Raw genomic sequence first — 11,236 nt, forward strand, 5'->3', positions numbered from 1 at the left:
TAGCAGCGACAGGACGGTGGGGGAGCTGGCAGCAGCTTCCCGAGCTCTCGATTCCTCCGCTGCCTTTCCCTCCGCTGCCTTACCCGCCACCTCCAGCCCCAGGCCACTGGCCTGACTTTGCCCGGCTGCCCCCTGCTCACTGTGTGGCGTCTCTCAGACAGCGTGACGAGGCCTGTGATGGCCATGTCGCGCATGGCCAAGCTCTGGTTCTGCAGATGCAATTGCAGGAAGCCCAGCACATCCTCATCAATCTCCTGCTCAAAGTCGGTGCAGTTCAGCAGCTGAAAGACAGCCGGCTGCAGAGTGAGCGACCGGCAGAGGCAGCAGGACTCCCCGCGTCCTCTGAACCATCTGCAGCCTGTCTGTCTTGGGCCTTTGTGAAGCGCTGGAAGGTAGAGAGCTGGCACCAAGGGTGCATGAGCTGCGAGTGGTTGTGAGCATCAGCCCGGCAGAAATGGCCTCTTGGCGGGAAGGAGGCCAGGCTGGGGTGACTGAGGGGAGTGCAGCTGCTGCGGGAGAGGAGCCCAGCTCCACCGACCAGCCACCCGCCCCTCTGCCCACGTGCCAGAGAGCCCAGTGTTTGCAGGCACTGCCCAGAGGCACCGCTCGCCACCAGGCCCACCTCAATGAAGACAGCCATGGCGGCGATCTCACGGTGTTTGTCTCCGCAGCTGAGTACCCTGACCACGTGGTCAAACATCCAGGCGCACTCATCGGCCGCGTTCATCCACAGCTCCCTGGTCGGGGAGGGGAGAAGGCACTGTGGGCACGGAGCTGGGCAGGCAAACCTCTTTGGGTGTGCGCCGCCACCCCGAGCCATCATCCTGCAGGCCAGGTCCTGCAGGGCAAGGTTGTGGGTGTACTCAGCCCCAGCAGCCGGTGGCGCTGGCTCAAGGAGCGGCGGTGGCCTTTCGCCACCACACCTTGTGAGGAGAAACCTGGCGTCTCACCCACTCAGGCTTATTTTGGTGAGAGAGCGGAAAAGCGCCCTTTCTACACCAAAGCTGTGGCCTTCGGGCACTCTGTCTCCAGGGCAGAAATGCTGGGGCAGACGAGGATGAAGAAGGCTCTCACCTAGTCAGCAACGTGACTCCTGTGTGGTAGGTCTCCTTGCTCATAAGCATGTCCCAGCCACCCTGCCTCTCGATGGAGTCAGCCAGATGGGCATAGTCAGCATGGCAGAGCAGAGCTTTCATGGCCTGCACCGCGCTCCTGTGTGTAGAGCAAAGGCGGGTCGCACACGGAGGCCAAGCCCGGGCTCTGCGCGCATGGGAGAGACTGGGGAAGAGGGACGGAGCACCTGACGGGGCTGCCTGGAGGACACTTGTTCTCCTGGCCACACATCTGGCTGTAGTCTTGGAGGTCCTGCAGGGTGTACTCCAGGCTGAAGAAGGTCTGGAAGAGCACTGCTAGGTAGAGCTGGGGGAAAATGAGCTGCACTGGCTCTTTGCTGGCGGGCAGCAGGAGGATCTCGTTGAGGGCCCTGATTGCCTGCCAAAAACACCAGAGATGGGTCTGGCTGGAAAGAGATCACCTAAGCCAAGGCAAGCCAAGGCTCCTGTTTGCAACGGTGGCAAACGAGTCTTCTTGAGCCACAGGGCAGGTCCCCCTGGCAGGCCTCGTGGACCCCGCAGGTGGTCCTGGGCTCCTGGCCCCAGGCTGGGCCCCATGGGCAGGACTGAGTGAGGCCTGTGCTGGACACTCACAGTCAGCGGAAGGATGTAGCTGTCCTTTGGCATGTTGCTGTCCCGCCTGAGCAGTGGCTGGTCCCAGAGCCAAGAGAGCAGCTCCTTCAGCACCTCCTCTGCAGGGGAGTGCTCGGAGACCAGCGTCCTCCACATGGCCCCGGCGACGCTGCAGACGCAGAGCGTGCTGTCGGGGGGGCTGCCTTGGCCACAGCTCCTTGGCCTGCGATAGCCCCGGAGCTGTCCTCAAGGCTGGCAGACCCCGTACCTGTCACACAGCAGGGAGGTGTTCAGCAGGCTCTCAACCACCTGATCAGGCTCCAAGAGGGCCATCTGGAGCAGGGCGTTGTTCAAGATGGCCTGGAGCGACGCCTCCCTGATGCCCATGAGGTTCTCATAGATGCTGCTCACCACCTCCGGCACCTGGAGGGGACAACACGGGTAAGAGTGGGACCGCCACAGGAGCGTAGCAGTTGCCTCAGGGGCCACTGAGAACTGCTTCCTTCCCGTCGCTCTTTGCTGGCCTCAAAGGCTGCCGGGTGCCTGAGAGCCCTGGCCTCCGCTCAGGGGGCTCAGAGCCCCGAGGGTGCAAGCCCAGGGCAGTGCGGCTACAAGCTGCTTACCCTGTCCAGCTCCGAGTCGGGGTCTCTCAGGACCGCCTCCATCATGCGGGCAACCACCTCGGTATGGGAGACCCTTGGTTCTGTCAGGCCCTTGATGGTGGTCAGGAGGAAGTGGGTCCTCTCGGAGGGGAAGAGAAAGCTCCCAAATATCTGTGGAGGGAAAGACACAGGGTGGCACCGTGCGTGCACCCCGAGGAGCAGAGAGAGTGGCTCCAGGAGTGGAGAGAGAGTTGGAGCAGGGCTGGCACAGTGCCCCCGGGCAAGCCGGGCGCAGGGGCTGTGCTGGGATGGGCTGAGGGCAGTGGGCAGTGGGCAGTGGGCAGTGGAGCTGCCGGGGTGCAGGTGGATGGCTGGGGTCAGGGTCACGGTGGGCTGGCCCTCCGGGGCTGCAGAGCTGGCGGGTGGCCAGGACAGCTGGAGCTGCTGCTCTGGCCCTGGGACAAAGCCTTTGGCTCCGCCAGGCTCAGGGAGAGCGGGACATGCCTCCGCCCGAGGCCTGGGAGGCTGCCGTGCCGGCTGCCCCCCACTGATGAGGGATGCGTTTGTTCCTGCAGGCGTGCTGCCAGCCCTGTGGCCAAGAAGGGCAGCGAGGGAGGAGCTTCTCACCGTGCTCTCGGCAGTGGCGTTGCTGGGCCAGAAGGCGTTTGGGCCTTCCCTCTGCCACTTCATGTCTGGAGGCGTCAGATCCTCCTCTGCCATCTTTCTACCTGTGCAGGAGGAGAAACCCCGAGCAGTCAGGAGGAACGATGGCGAGTTGGAGATGGCGGACTGAAGGCATTCAGCAGAGCTGTGTGGCTTGCCGAGAGGGCCAGCCCAGCCCAGCTTCTCTTACTCTCGCGCAGCAGAATGACCCTGTAGAAATGGTGGAGAGCCTCTGCTGCCCCATGGCTGATCTCCTGGTCCTTCTCGGTGCAGCACAGCGTGAGGTGGCCCATCAGCTGTCCCAGGAAGTCCAAAGGTGTCTTTTGGAAGAGGAAAGGGCCGGCACTGCTTCCTCCACAGCTGGGCGAGTCCTGGGGGGAGGCAGGAAGGACCGGGAGCAAGGCTAAGCTGCGGCAGCTGGGACCAAAGCCCTGGGCGCCACGCAAGAGCGGGCCCAGGCCAAGGGCCACACGAGCCAAAGCCCTGGAGGCATCTGCCCAGCCCTGCTCCCAACAGTGAGCAATGGGGTGCGGAGCCGTGTGTCCTAGCCTGCCCGCCCCTGCCCTCTGCCAGTTCTGTTGCCCACTGCTCCCGCTGGCCGCCTTGTCTGCAAGAGCACATCAAGCCACGTGCCCTCTCCTCCTGCCTGAGAGGAGAGTTGCCCACGGCCTGCAGCCACCCACTTACCTCCAGCAGAGAAGAGCTGCCCAGGAGCTGACTCAGCCGCACAATCCTCCCCACGGCCCTCTGGCGCTCAGCCACCCTCTGGGACGCTGTCAAGGGCAGCAGCACCTGAGGAGACCAAAGCCGCTGGTCGGCGCTGGGTCCTGACGGCCACTCCAGGAGCAACAGCTCCGCTAAGCACCCGGCAGGGTTTCTGCCTCTGCTGCCTTCCGTGCGCTCCTCCAGATGTGGCCCTGCGTCCCCTGCTTGTGCCCAACTCCTTGCCCCGCTTTGGTGCAAGGGATGGCTTTTTGGGGCGAGGGGCAGAGGGGCTGAGGGGCAGAGGGGCAGGGCCGTGCTGGTATGCTGGCGGGGGAAAGGGCTCTGACTGCCACCAGGAGAGACACCCGGCTCAGCCAAGAGCATGGTGGGGCCCCTCCCTGGCTCCCCACGGAGAGCTGGGCCCTCCCCACAGCATGCTCTCTGCACCTGGTCTCAGGCAGGGGTGGCCCCTCGACTCGAGAGGGCCCCTTCCCTTTGGGGTGAGGACCAAGCCCTGCCACCACCACCACCTCCCCACCTCCACACACGCTCTTTGCAAACAGCAGACCTCCAAGATGTTCTGCAGCTGCTGGAGACCGGAGGCCTGCGACTCGAACACCAGCACCTTCAGCAGCTCATCCAGAGCGTCCAGGGCCTGCAAGGGGGCAGAGGGTGGGCACCCCTAACGTGGCCAGGAGGCTGGCTCAAACTCCTGCTGCCCGAGGCCGGCACCTACCGGAGGGTAGAGTGAAGCATCCGGGCTGGGCATCTGCTCTTGGGCAGGAAGAGAGAAGATGCTGGTGATGCAAGTGCGGAGCAGCCTGCTGTCCTGGGTGTCCTTCAGGAAGGGCACCTCTTTGCTGAAAGGAGAGAGAGGTGCCTGTGGGGCGCTGGGGCAGGGAGCGGTGCCCCGACGCCCCGGGAAGGTGGAGGCAGCCCCGGGGGGTGGCAGTGCCTGGGGTGGCAGCCATCAGAGGTGGGGAAGCCCCACGGGGAGGCCCCTCCTGCCTCTCCCACGACGCAGACCCAGGGGCCAAGGACAGCGCTGGCAGGTGGGGCACGACGGCCGCTCCATCTCCTGCCTCTGCCTTCAGGGGAGAAGCCCGCGGACACCCCTCTGCTCTCCCGCCTGCCCCCCCGGGGCAGGTACCTGATGGCGGCAACGGCCAGCAGGGCTTCCTGCCGCACCCTGGAGTCCAGGCGGTCGGGGGGCTCTTGTTGCAGCAGCAGCTGGGGAGCAGAGGCGGCGTGGGGCACGGCAGTTGCCAGCCCCCCGCCAGCGGTGGGCAGCACCCGGCAGGCGCCCCCACCCCGCAAGCAGCGCCCAGGCCCGGCAGCCCCCCAGCGAGGAGGGCTGTGCTGGCGGGGGCCTGCCCACCCTTCCCCGCGTCCGGGTGCCCGAGTGCTGGGCTCGCCCGGGTGGCTCTGCCCCCTCCCACAGCCCCTCCGGCTGCTGCCTCACCTCCATCTTCTCCGCCAGCTCGCAGAACCCAGCCAGGTACCTGCCCATTGCCTTGGCTTGGCAGAGGGTGTGGATGGAGGCCAGAAACCTCAGCTTCTGTGCCTCGTCCTGACCGCCGGGGACAAGAGAGACCAAGAGGGCAGGTGAGAGGGCAGAGGCCCCGCCGGCTGCCCCCTGGCGCCCAGGGGGAAGCAGCAGCAGCGCAGGAGGCCCCGAGCAGCAGCTGAGCCCAGCCCAGAGCCCTCCCTGAGCCTGGGAGCAGGCAGCGAGCACGGAGGCAGCCGGCTGGGAGCTGCAGGCAGCGCCGGGCGGACAAGGGGCCTCGTCACCTGTTCGGGGCCCGTGGGAAAGGCCTGGAGATACTCCAGAGCTTCCTGCTCCTCTCCCTCCAGCTCCAGGAAACAGGCAGAAGAATCGGAGTCTGCGGGAGGAAGGGAGCGGGGAGAGCAGTGGGCGCTGGCAGGAGGCCGAGGAGCGAGCGGTGCCCTCTCTTCGGCGCCAGGCCTGCTCGCGCGGGCGCAGCGAGCCCCAGCCCGGGGCACGGATGCCCCGCCGCAGCAAAACCGCCCCCTGGCAGGGGGGCAGCGGAGGTGCCAGCCCCGCGGTGCCGCTGCCTCACCTGGCCGGAAGGTCTGCGGCACGCCCAGCTCTTGAGTCTCGGCCTGGGAGCTGCTCTCGCTGAAGGCGCCGCCCTGGTCCTCCCAGGCCAGGAAGGGAGTGCTGGGGCGCCCGTCCTCCTCAAGCACCAGCATGGGCTTGCCGGGGTCGGTGTCATCGAGGCGCAGGAGGAGGTTGCTGGTGGCTCCCGCCTGCTCCCAGGCCGCAATGAGCGCCCTGAAGGCAGCATCCTCCTCCGCCCAGGGGATGGGGTTGTGGCTGGGGGATCGATGCTCCGCCATGCTGCAGAGCCGAGGAGAGGCGTGAGAGAGGGCCAGGGGTGCCCGCAGCGCGGGCTGGCCCCAGCTCTCCTCGACGGCCTCGGGCAAACGCCTCGGCACCACGGGGCTGCCCGGGGGAGGCGCAGGGAAAGACGTGGCAGCGCTCAGGGGGCTCCTCGGCCAGCCCAGCACGCTCCTGCCCTTTCCCGTCTCTGTCCTCCCGGACACTGCGGGAGTGAGGCCGCAGCACTGTGGGGTGTCACAAAGGGAGGTCACAAAGGGCGGCATCACTGCCCCACTGCCCTGGGGAGGGGCAGGGCGCGTCCCCTCTGGGTGGCCCGGGGCCCCACTGGTTTGCCCTCCGCTTCCCTCAGGACCCCTCCATCTCCCTTCCCCAGTGCCCCAGGGCCCTCCAGGTGCCTCTGGGTGCTTTCCAGCCACTGCACGAATCACGGCTGCGAGCCAGAAAGCCTGCATTAGCAAACACTGCCAAAGCTCTAGTTTGGGTCGATGGGCAGCTCCTGCGTCGGGGCACGAGGCTGCGGGAGCTCCTGAGGTTGCTGCAGAGGAAGGAGCTGCAGCTGCACCAGCACCAGCTCCTCCTGTCAGCCCGGGATCTCTCAGCAGTTGCCCCAGCCATGCCTGAAGCACTTGGGGAGGCCTGGGGCTGCCAGCGGTTGCCCATCGCACAGGCTGGGCCTCTTCGGCAGGGAAGGGTTCAAAGGCAAAGCCTCCCTCCCTAGCCGTGCTGGCGCTCTGACTGCTAATTTGGGGGCTTAGGGATGAGGGCTGATGAGGAGCTGGAAAGGCCGGTGCAGGGCCATGGAAAGAGGTGTGAAGCAGCCCTTCGGGGTCCTTCTCGGGGAATACTTGCTGGTCAGCTGTGTGCATTAGGCTGGCTTGCTGGCCTTACCAGGTCAGGCTGCTGCCTTCTCCCCGCAGGGCCCTGGCCTGGGCCACCAAGGCTTCTCTGAGTCCTAAAGGAAGTGCAATAGGCAACAAGGTTGCACCAGTTTCCTGCTCTTTCCCTGCTTCAAGGCTTTAGGGAAGGCGGTAGTCCATCACACCTCCTTGTGTGTGCCCCACTCCTCCTTGCTAGCTCCCTACTGGATTTAGCTAACGGGCCGCATGGCTGGCACGCAAAGAGCCACCGTAGTTGCCCCAAGTGGGGAAGCTCTGATGTGTGCAACATTAAAACCCAGTGCTTCTGAAGAAAGCCTTAAGGGCCCAAATGCCAGGATGTGCCCTCTGAAGGGCAGGTGTCTGGTCGTTCTCCCCCGAGGTCCCCTGTCCCTGCTTTCAGCTCTGGTAGACTTCCTGTTTGTGCTTGAGGTTTGCCAGGAGCTCCTTGTTCCTGCTGCCGGCCTCCTTTGCTTGATGGCCTGCTTTTGGGCTGGGCCATTATGGAACTTGGAGGAGAGGATGCCTGAATATGAGCCAGCTCTCTTGGACCCCTCTTCCCTCCAGGGCCGTGCCCCATGGCAGTCTCCCAAGCAGGTGCCAGCACCGGCCCAAGTCTGCTCTCCTGAAGGCCAGGGCTGCGATTCTGCTTTTGGCCCTGCTCCTTCCTCGCCGGAGCTCTATGTAGAGCCACAACATTAGCAAAGGCTATGTTGTCAGGAGACTTCCCCAGAGGCTTTCCTGAAGGTCTGGGAAGGACTGCAGTTGTGTTGCATGGCTTTTGAGATATTCGAAGTCAGCTCTCAAATCTGCCGCCTGCCAAGAAGGTCATGTGGTGTTGTTTCCCAAGTCCTGATTTCACAGCCCGCTCCAGCACAGACTTGCAGCCCATGCCTGATCCACACCAGAGCAACAACGTTTGTGAAGGTGCTGCAGCCTCACACCTCATCTTCCAGGAGTTGTTTATGGAGCAATCTCAAATGCCTTAGAAAGCGTTCTGACTAGAGAAAGGCTTTTCTATGCCTCTTTCCCTCTGAATGCAAGCCCACAGCACCAATAGCCAGCTGACACCACCAATGTTTTTCACACGACACTGTCCATTTGCAGGGAAGTCCCAGGCCTCTAGCAGCCGCTCCCTAACAGCGGGATTACTTGCCAAACTTGTTCTTTCACTTCTTCCAGTTGGTGCTGCTTGCTCGGCTTCTGCAGAGCTAGCGGCCAGTTCTCCTCAAAGTCAGCTGAGCGGAGTCTTGGGGGGATATTTCAGGCAAGGCTTTGGACGCTCGCATGGAGACCACCCAGGCTGTGACTCGAGGTCATCAGCAGGCAGCTTGGTGTCAGCGACCTGCCTTCGAAGGATGCCCACCACCGCTGACAGAGTGCCTACCAGGGAAATTGGCATTAGGCTAGCAAGAGGACCTAGCTCTTGTCTACCTCCTGGTCCCCCAGCAATCTCGGTGTGCCTCCCTGGAGGGGAGGCAGAGGAAGAGGATGAAGCGCGTTTCCCATGGGCATGCCGGCCCACAGGGGCAGGAAGCCTGGGGAAGAATGGCAGCCATGTGCTGCTTTCTGCCCAGGGAAAAGCTATGCCCAGCTCCAGCCCCAGCCCCAGCCCCAGCCCCAGTGCGGCAGAGGGCAGCTGCCCTCTCCCACCCCACGCTGGCGGTGCCAGCCCCACCTCAGCCCGCTCCTGAAAGCCTCCAGCGCAGCCCTGGGGCAGTCTGGCGGCAGGCGGTTTTGACAAGGGCACAGCAGCAGCGATGCAGGGAGCAGGGGAAGAGCAGGGAAATTGGGGTGAAGAGCCCAGCCCTCGGCTGCATGGCCAGGGCACTGGGCAGCCGATGCCTTTGCAGCTGGCCCGGCTTCAGGCTTGGGGTGGATACCAGCTGGAGGGTAGGAGCACTGGGACTGTCACAGGCTTCCCGTGCAGCTGTGAGTGCGGTGAAGGCAAGTGGGCAGAGCCAGGCACATGCAACTGCAAAGGCCAGGGGAGGAAAAGGCCACGTGGGGCTGGTGAAAGCCCTCCCTCTGCTGCCTATGGGGAAGAGAGTCCCCAGGCGATGCTGAGCTCCACTTTGGCCACCGGAGGACGAGGGATTGTGGGGCTGGCCAAGGGCTCTGCGCTTGGCCGTGGCACAGGCAGAGCCCATCTCTGTGTCCGGGGTCTTCCCATTCACGGAGCCGCAGAGGAATTTTGGAGGGAAGGGACCTCTGCAGGTCTCCAGTCCAACCTGCCTCCCACGCAAAGCAGGGCTGGTTGGAGCCCTGCAGTCTTGTCTGGCCATCGCTGGGCTGAGCCTGACCCCAGTTACCGGCCGCAAACCTGCTCTGCTCCTCTTGCGCGGGCACTGCAGGATGGCACCTCTCGGTCGGTGGGGCACTGCCCTGCCTGCCTTGCCGACCCCCTCGGCTCCCAGCTCCCCTTTGTGGCTACAGCCTTGTTTGGGTGCTGTTGGAGTCCCAGCTTCCCTTGCCAAGGCTTTCTCGCCTGTAGTGAGGGGGAAGCTCTGAGGTAGAGATGGGTATTCAGGTCAGGAGGACGGGGACAGCGTCAGGTCAGGACCTGAGAGGTGCAGAGCCAGGCGCAGGCAGGTCCACAGCATAACTCAGGCCCAAGGACAAGGGCAGCAGCTCCCCGACAAGGCGAGGAGGTCCCGCGATGATGCCGGTCACTCTCTGTCTCCCCTGCTCTTGTGTCTGGGAGATCCCCCTCCCTGTCTGCCTGCAGCCCCTCCATGCCCACCCTGCTGCCCAGCACAGCATCACAGCCCTGGCCCTGCAGCCCTTCCACAGCTCCTGCTGCCCCAGGGACAGAAGCACCTGCCCCAAGCTGGTGCTCAGAGGAACCTGATTCTCGTTCTCCTTTTCCATCTCTGACTGCTGCCCTGCTTTGCTCCTGGGATGTCCCTGCTGCCCAGAGAGCCTTTCCCCAGGTCAGGGAGTCCATGCTAGCTTGGTTGGCCATTCCTACACCCTCCCCTGTGCTCCCTGCAGGGCCCTGGGCGGGCAGTGCTGCTCTGCAGAGCGAGTGGCTGTGGCTCCACATGGGGACTCCTGACTCTGCGCTGGTTGTGCTCATTTTGGGCAGCAAGCAGACCCAGCGGGACAGGGATCAGAGTCATCAACAGTGCTGGCATGTTTCTGTGCTCCTGGACAGTGCTCAGAGTGAGCCCAGGGTGTTGGCAATGCAATGAGATGTGTTTTGGAGTGCACTAGCACCAGCCTATGGACTGTCTGCGCCTCCCTGTGGCCGTTTTGTGTGGTAGGAAGGGGTTGGAGGAGGGTGGGTGTTCTAGTGGGCAAGTGTGAGGAGGGCTGCCGTAAGTTGGAGGAAGAGAGGAAGGCGAGGAGGGAAGTGCTTGTGGGGCAGCAGGAGACATGCTAAGCGAAACTAGGTTGTTCCATTGGTGCTGGTTGTGGTGGCTGTTCTTGACAGGCAGGTGTGTTAGGAGAGTGGCTACTCTAATCAGAAACAGTGAGGAGGGCTGGCATAAGTTAGAGGAGTGGAGGAAGGTGAGCTAGGCACTTGCTGTGCGTGTGCCCTAAGCATGGTAAGGTGCAAAGGGTTGAGCCATTGCTCCTCCCTGTGGCCATTTTGGTATGGTAGGAAGTGGTTGGAAGAGGGTGGGGGTTGTAGCAGCCAAGTGTGAGGAGGGCTGGCGTAAGTTGGAGGAGAGGAGGAAGGCGAGGAGGGAAGTGCTTGTGGGGCAGCAGTACGCATCCTAAGGCCAAAAGGGTGGGTGCATTGTTGCTCGTTGTGGTGACTGTTCTTGGTACGCAGGTGATGGAGGAGAGTGGCTGCTCAGGGCAGAAACTGTGACTGAGGACCAGCGTAAGTGGGAGGAGGGGAGGAAGGCGAGGAGGGAAGTGCTTCTGAGGCAGGGAAATGCATGCTAAGCACAACTAGGTTGTTCCATTGGTGCTGGTTGTGGTGGCTGTTCTTGACAGGCAGGTGTGTGAGGAGAGTGGCTGCTCGAGTGGGCAAGTGTGAGGAGATCTGGCATAGGTTGGAGGAGAGGAGGAAGGCGAGCTAGGCACTTGTTGTGAGTGTGGCCTAGCAATGTGAAGGTGCCGTGGGCTGAGGCATTGTGCCGCCTTGTAGCCACTTTGAATGGTGAGGAAGGTGTTGGAGGAGGGTGGCAACAATGATGGGCAAGTATGAGGAGGGCAGTCGTAAGCTGGAGTAGGAGAAGAGAATGAGGAAAGGAATGCTTGTGGGAGAGCCGTGTGCATGGCAGGGCCAAAAAAGTGGGTGTATTGCTGCTCGGCATTGGGACCTGTGCATGGTAGGCAGGTGTTGGAGGAGAGTGACTGCTCTAGTGGGAAAGTGTGAGGAGGGCA

The sequence above is a fragment of the Struthio camelus genome, unplaced genomic scaffold, assembly GCF_040807025.1.
Source record: "Struthio camelus isolate bStrCam1 unplaced genomic scaffold, bStrCam1.hap1 HAP1_SCAFFOLD_41, whole genome shotgun sequence".
In the NCBI taxonomy this organism is placed as follows: Eukaryota; Metazoa; Chordata; class Aves; order Struthioniformes; family Struthionidae; genus Struthio; species Struthio camelus.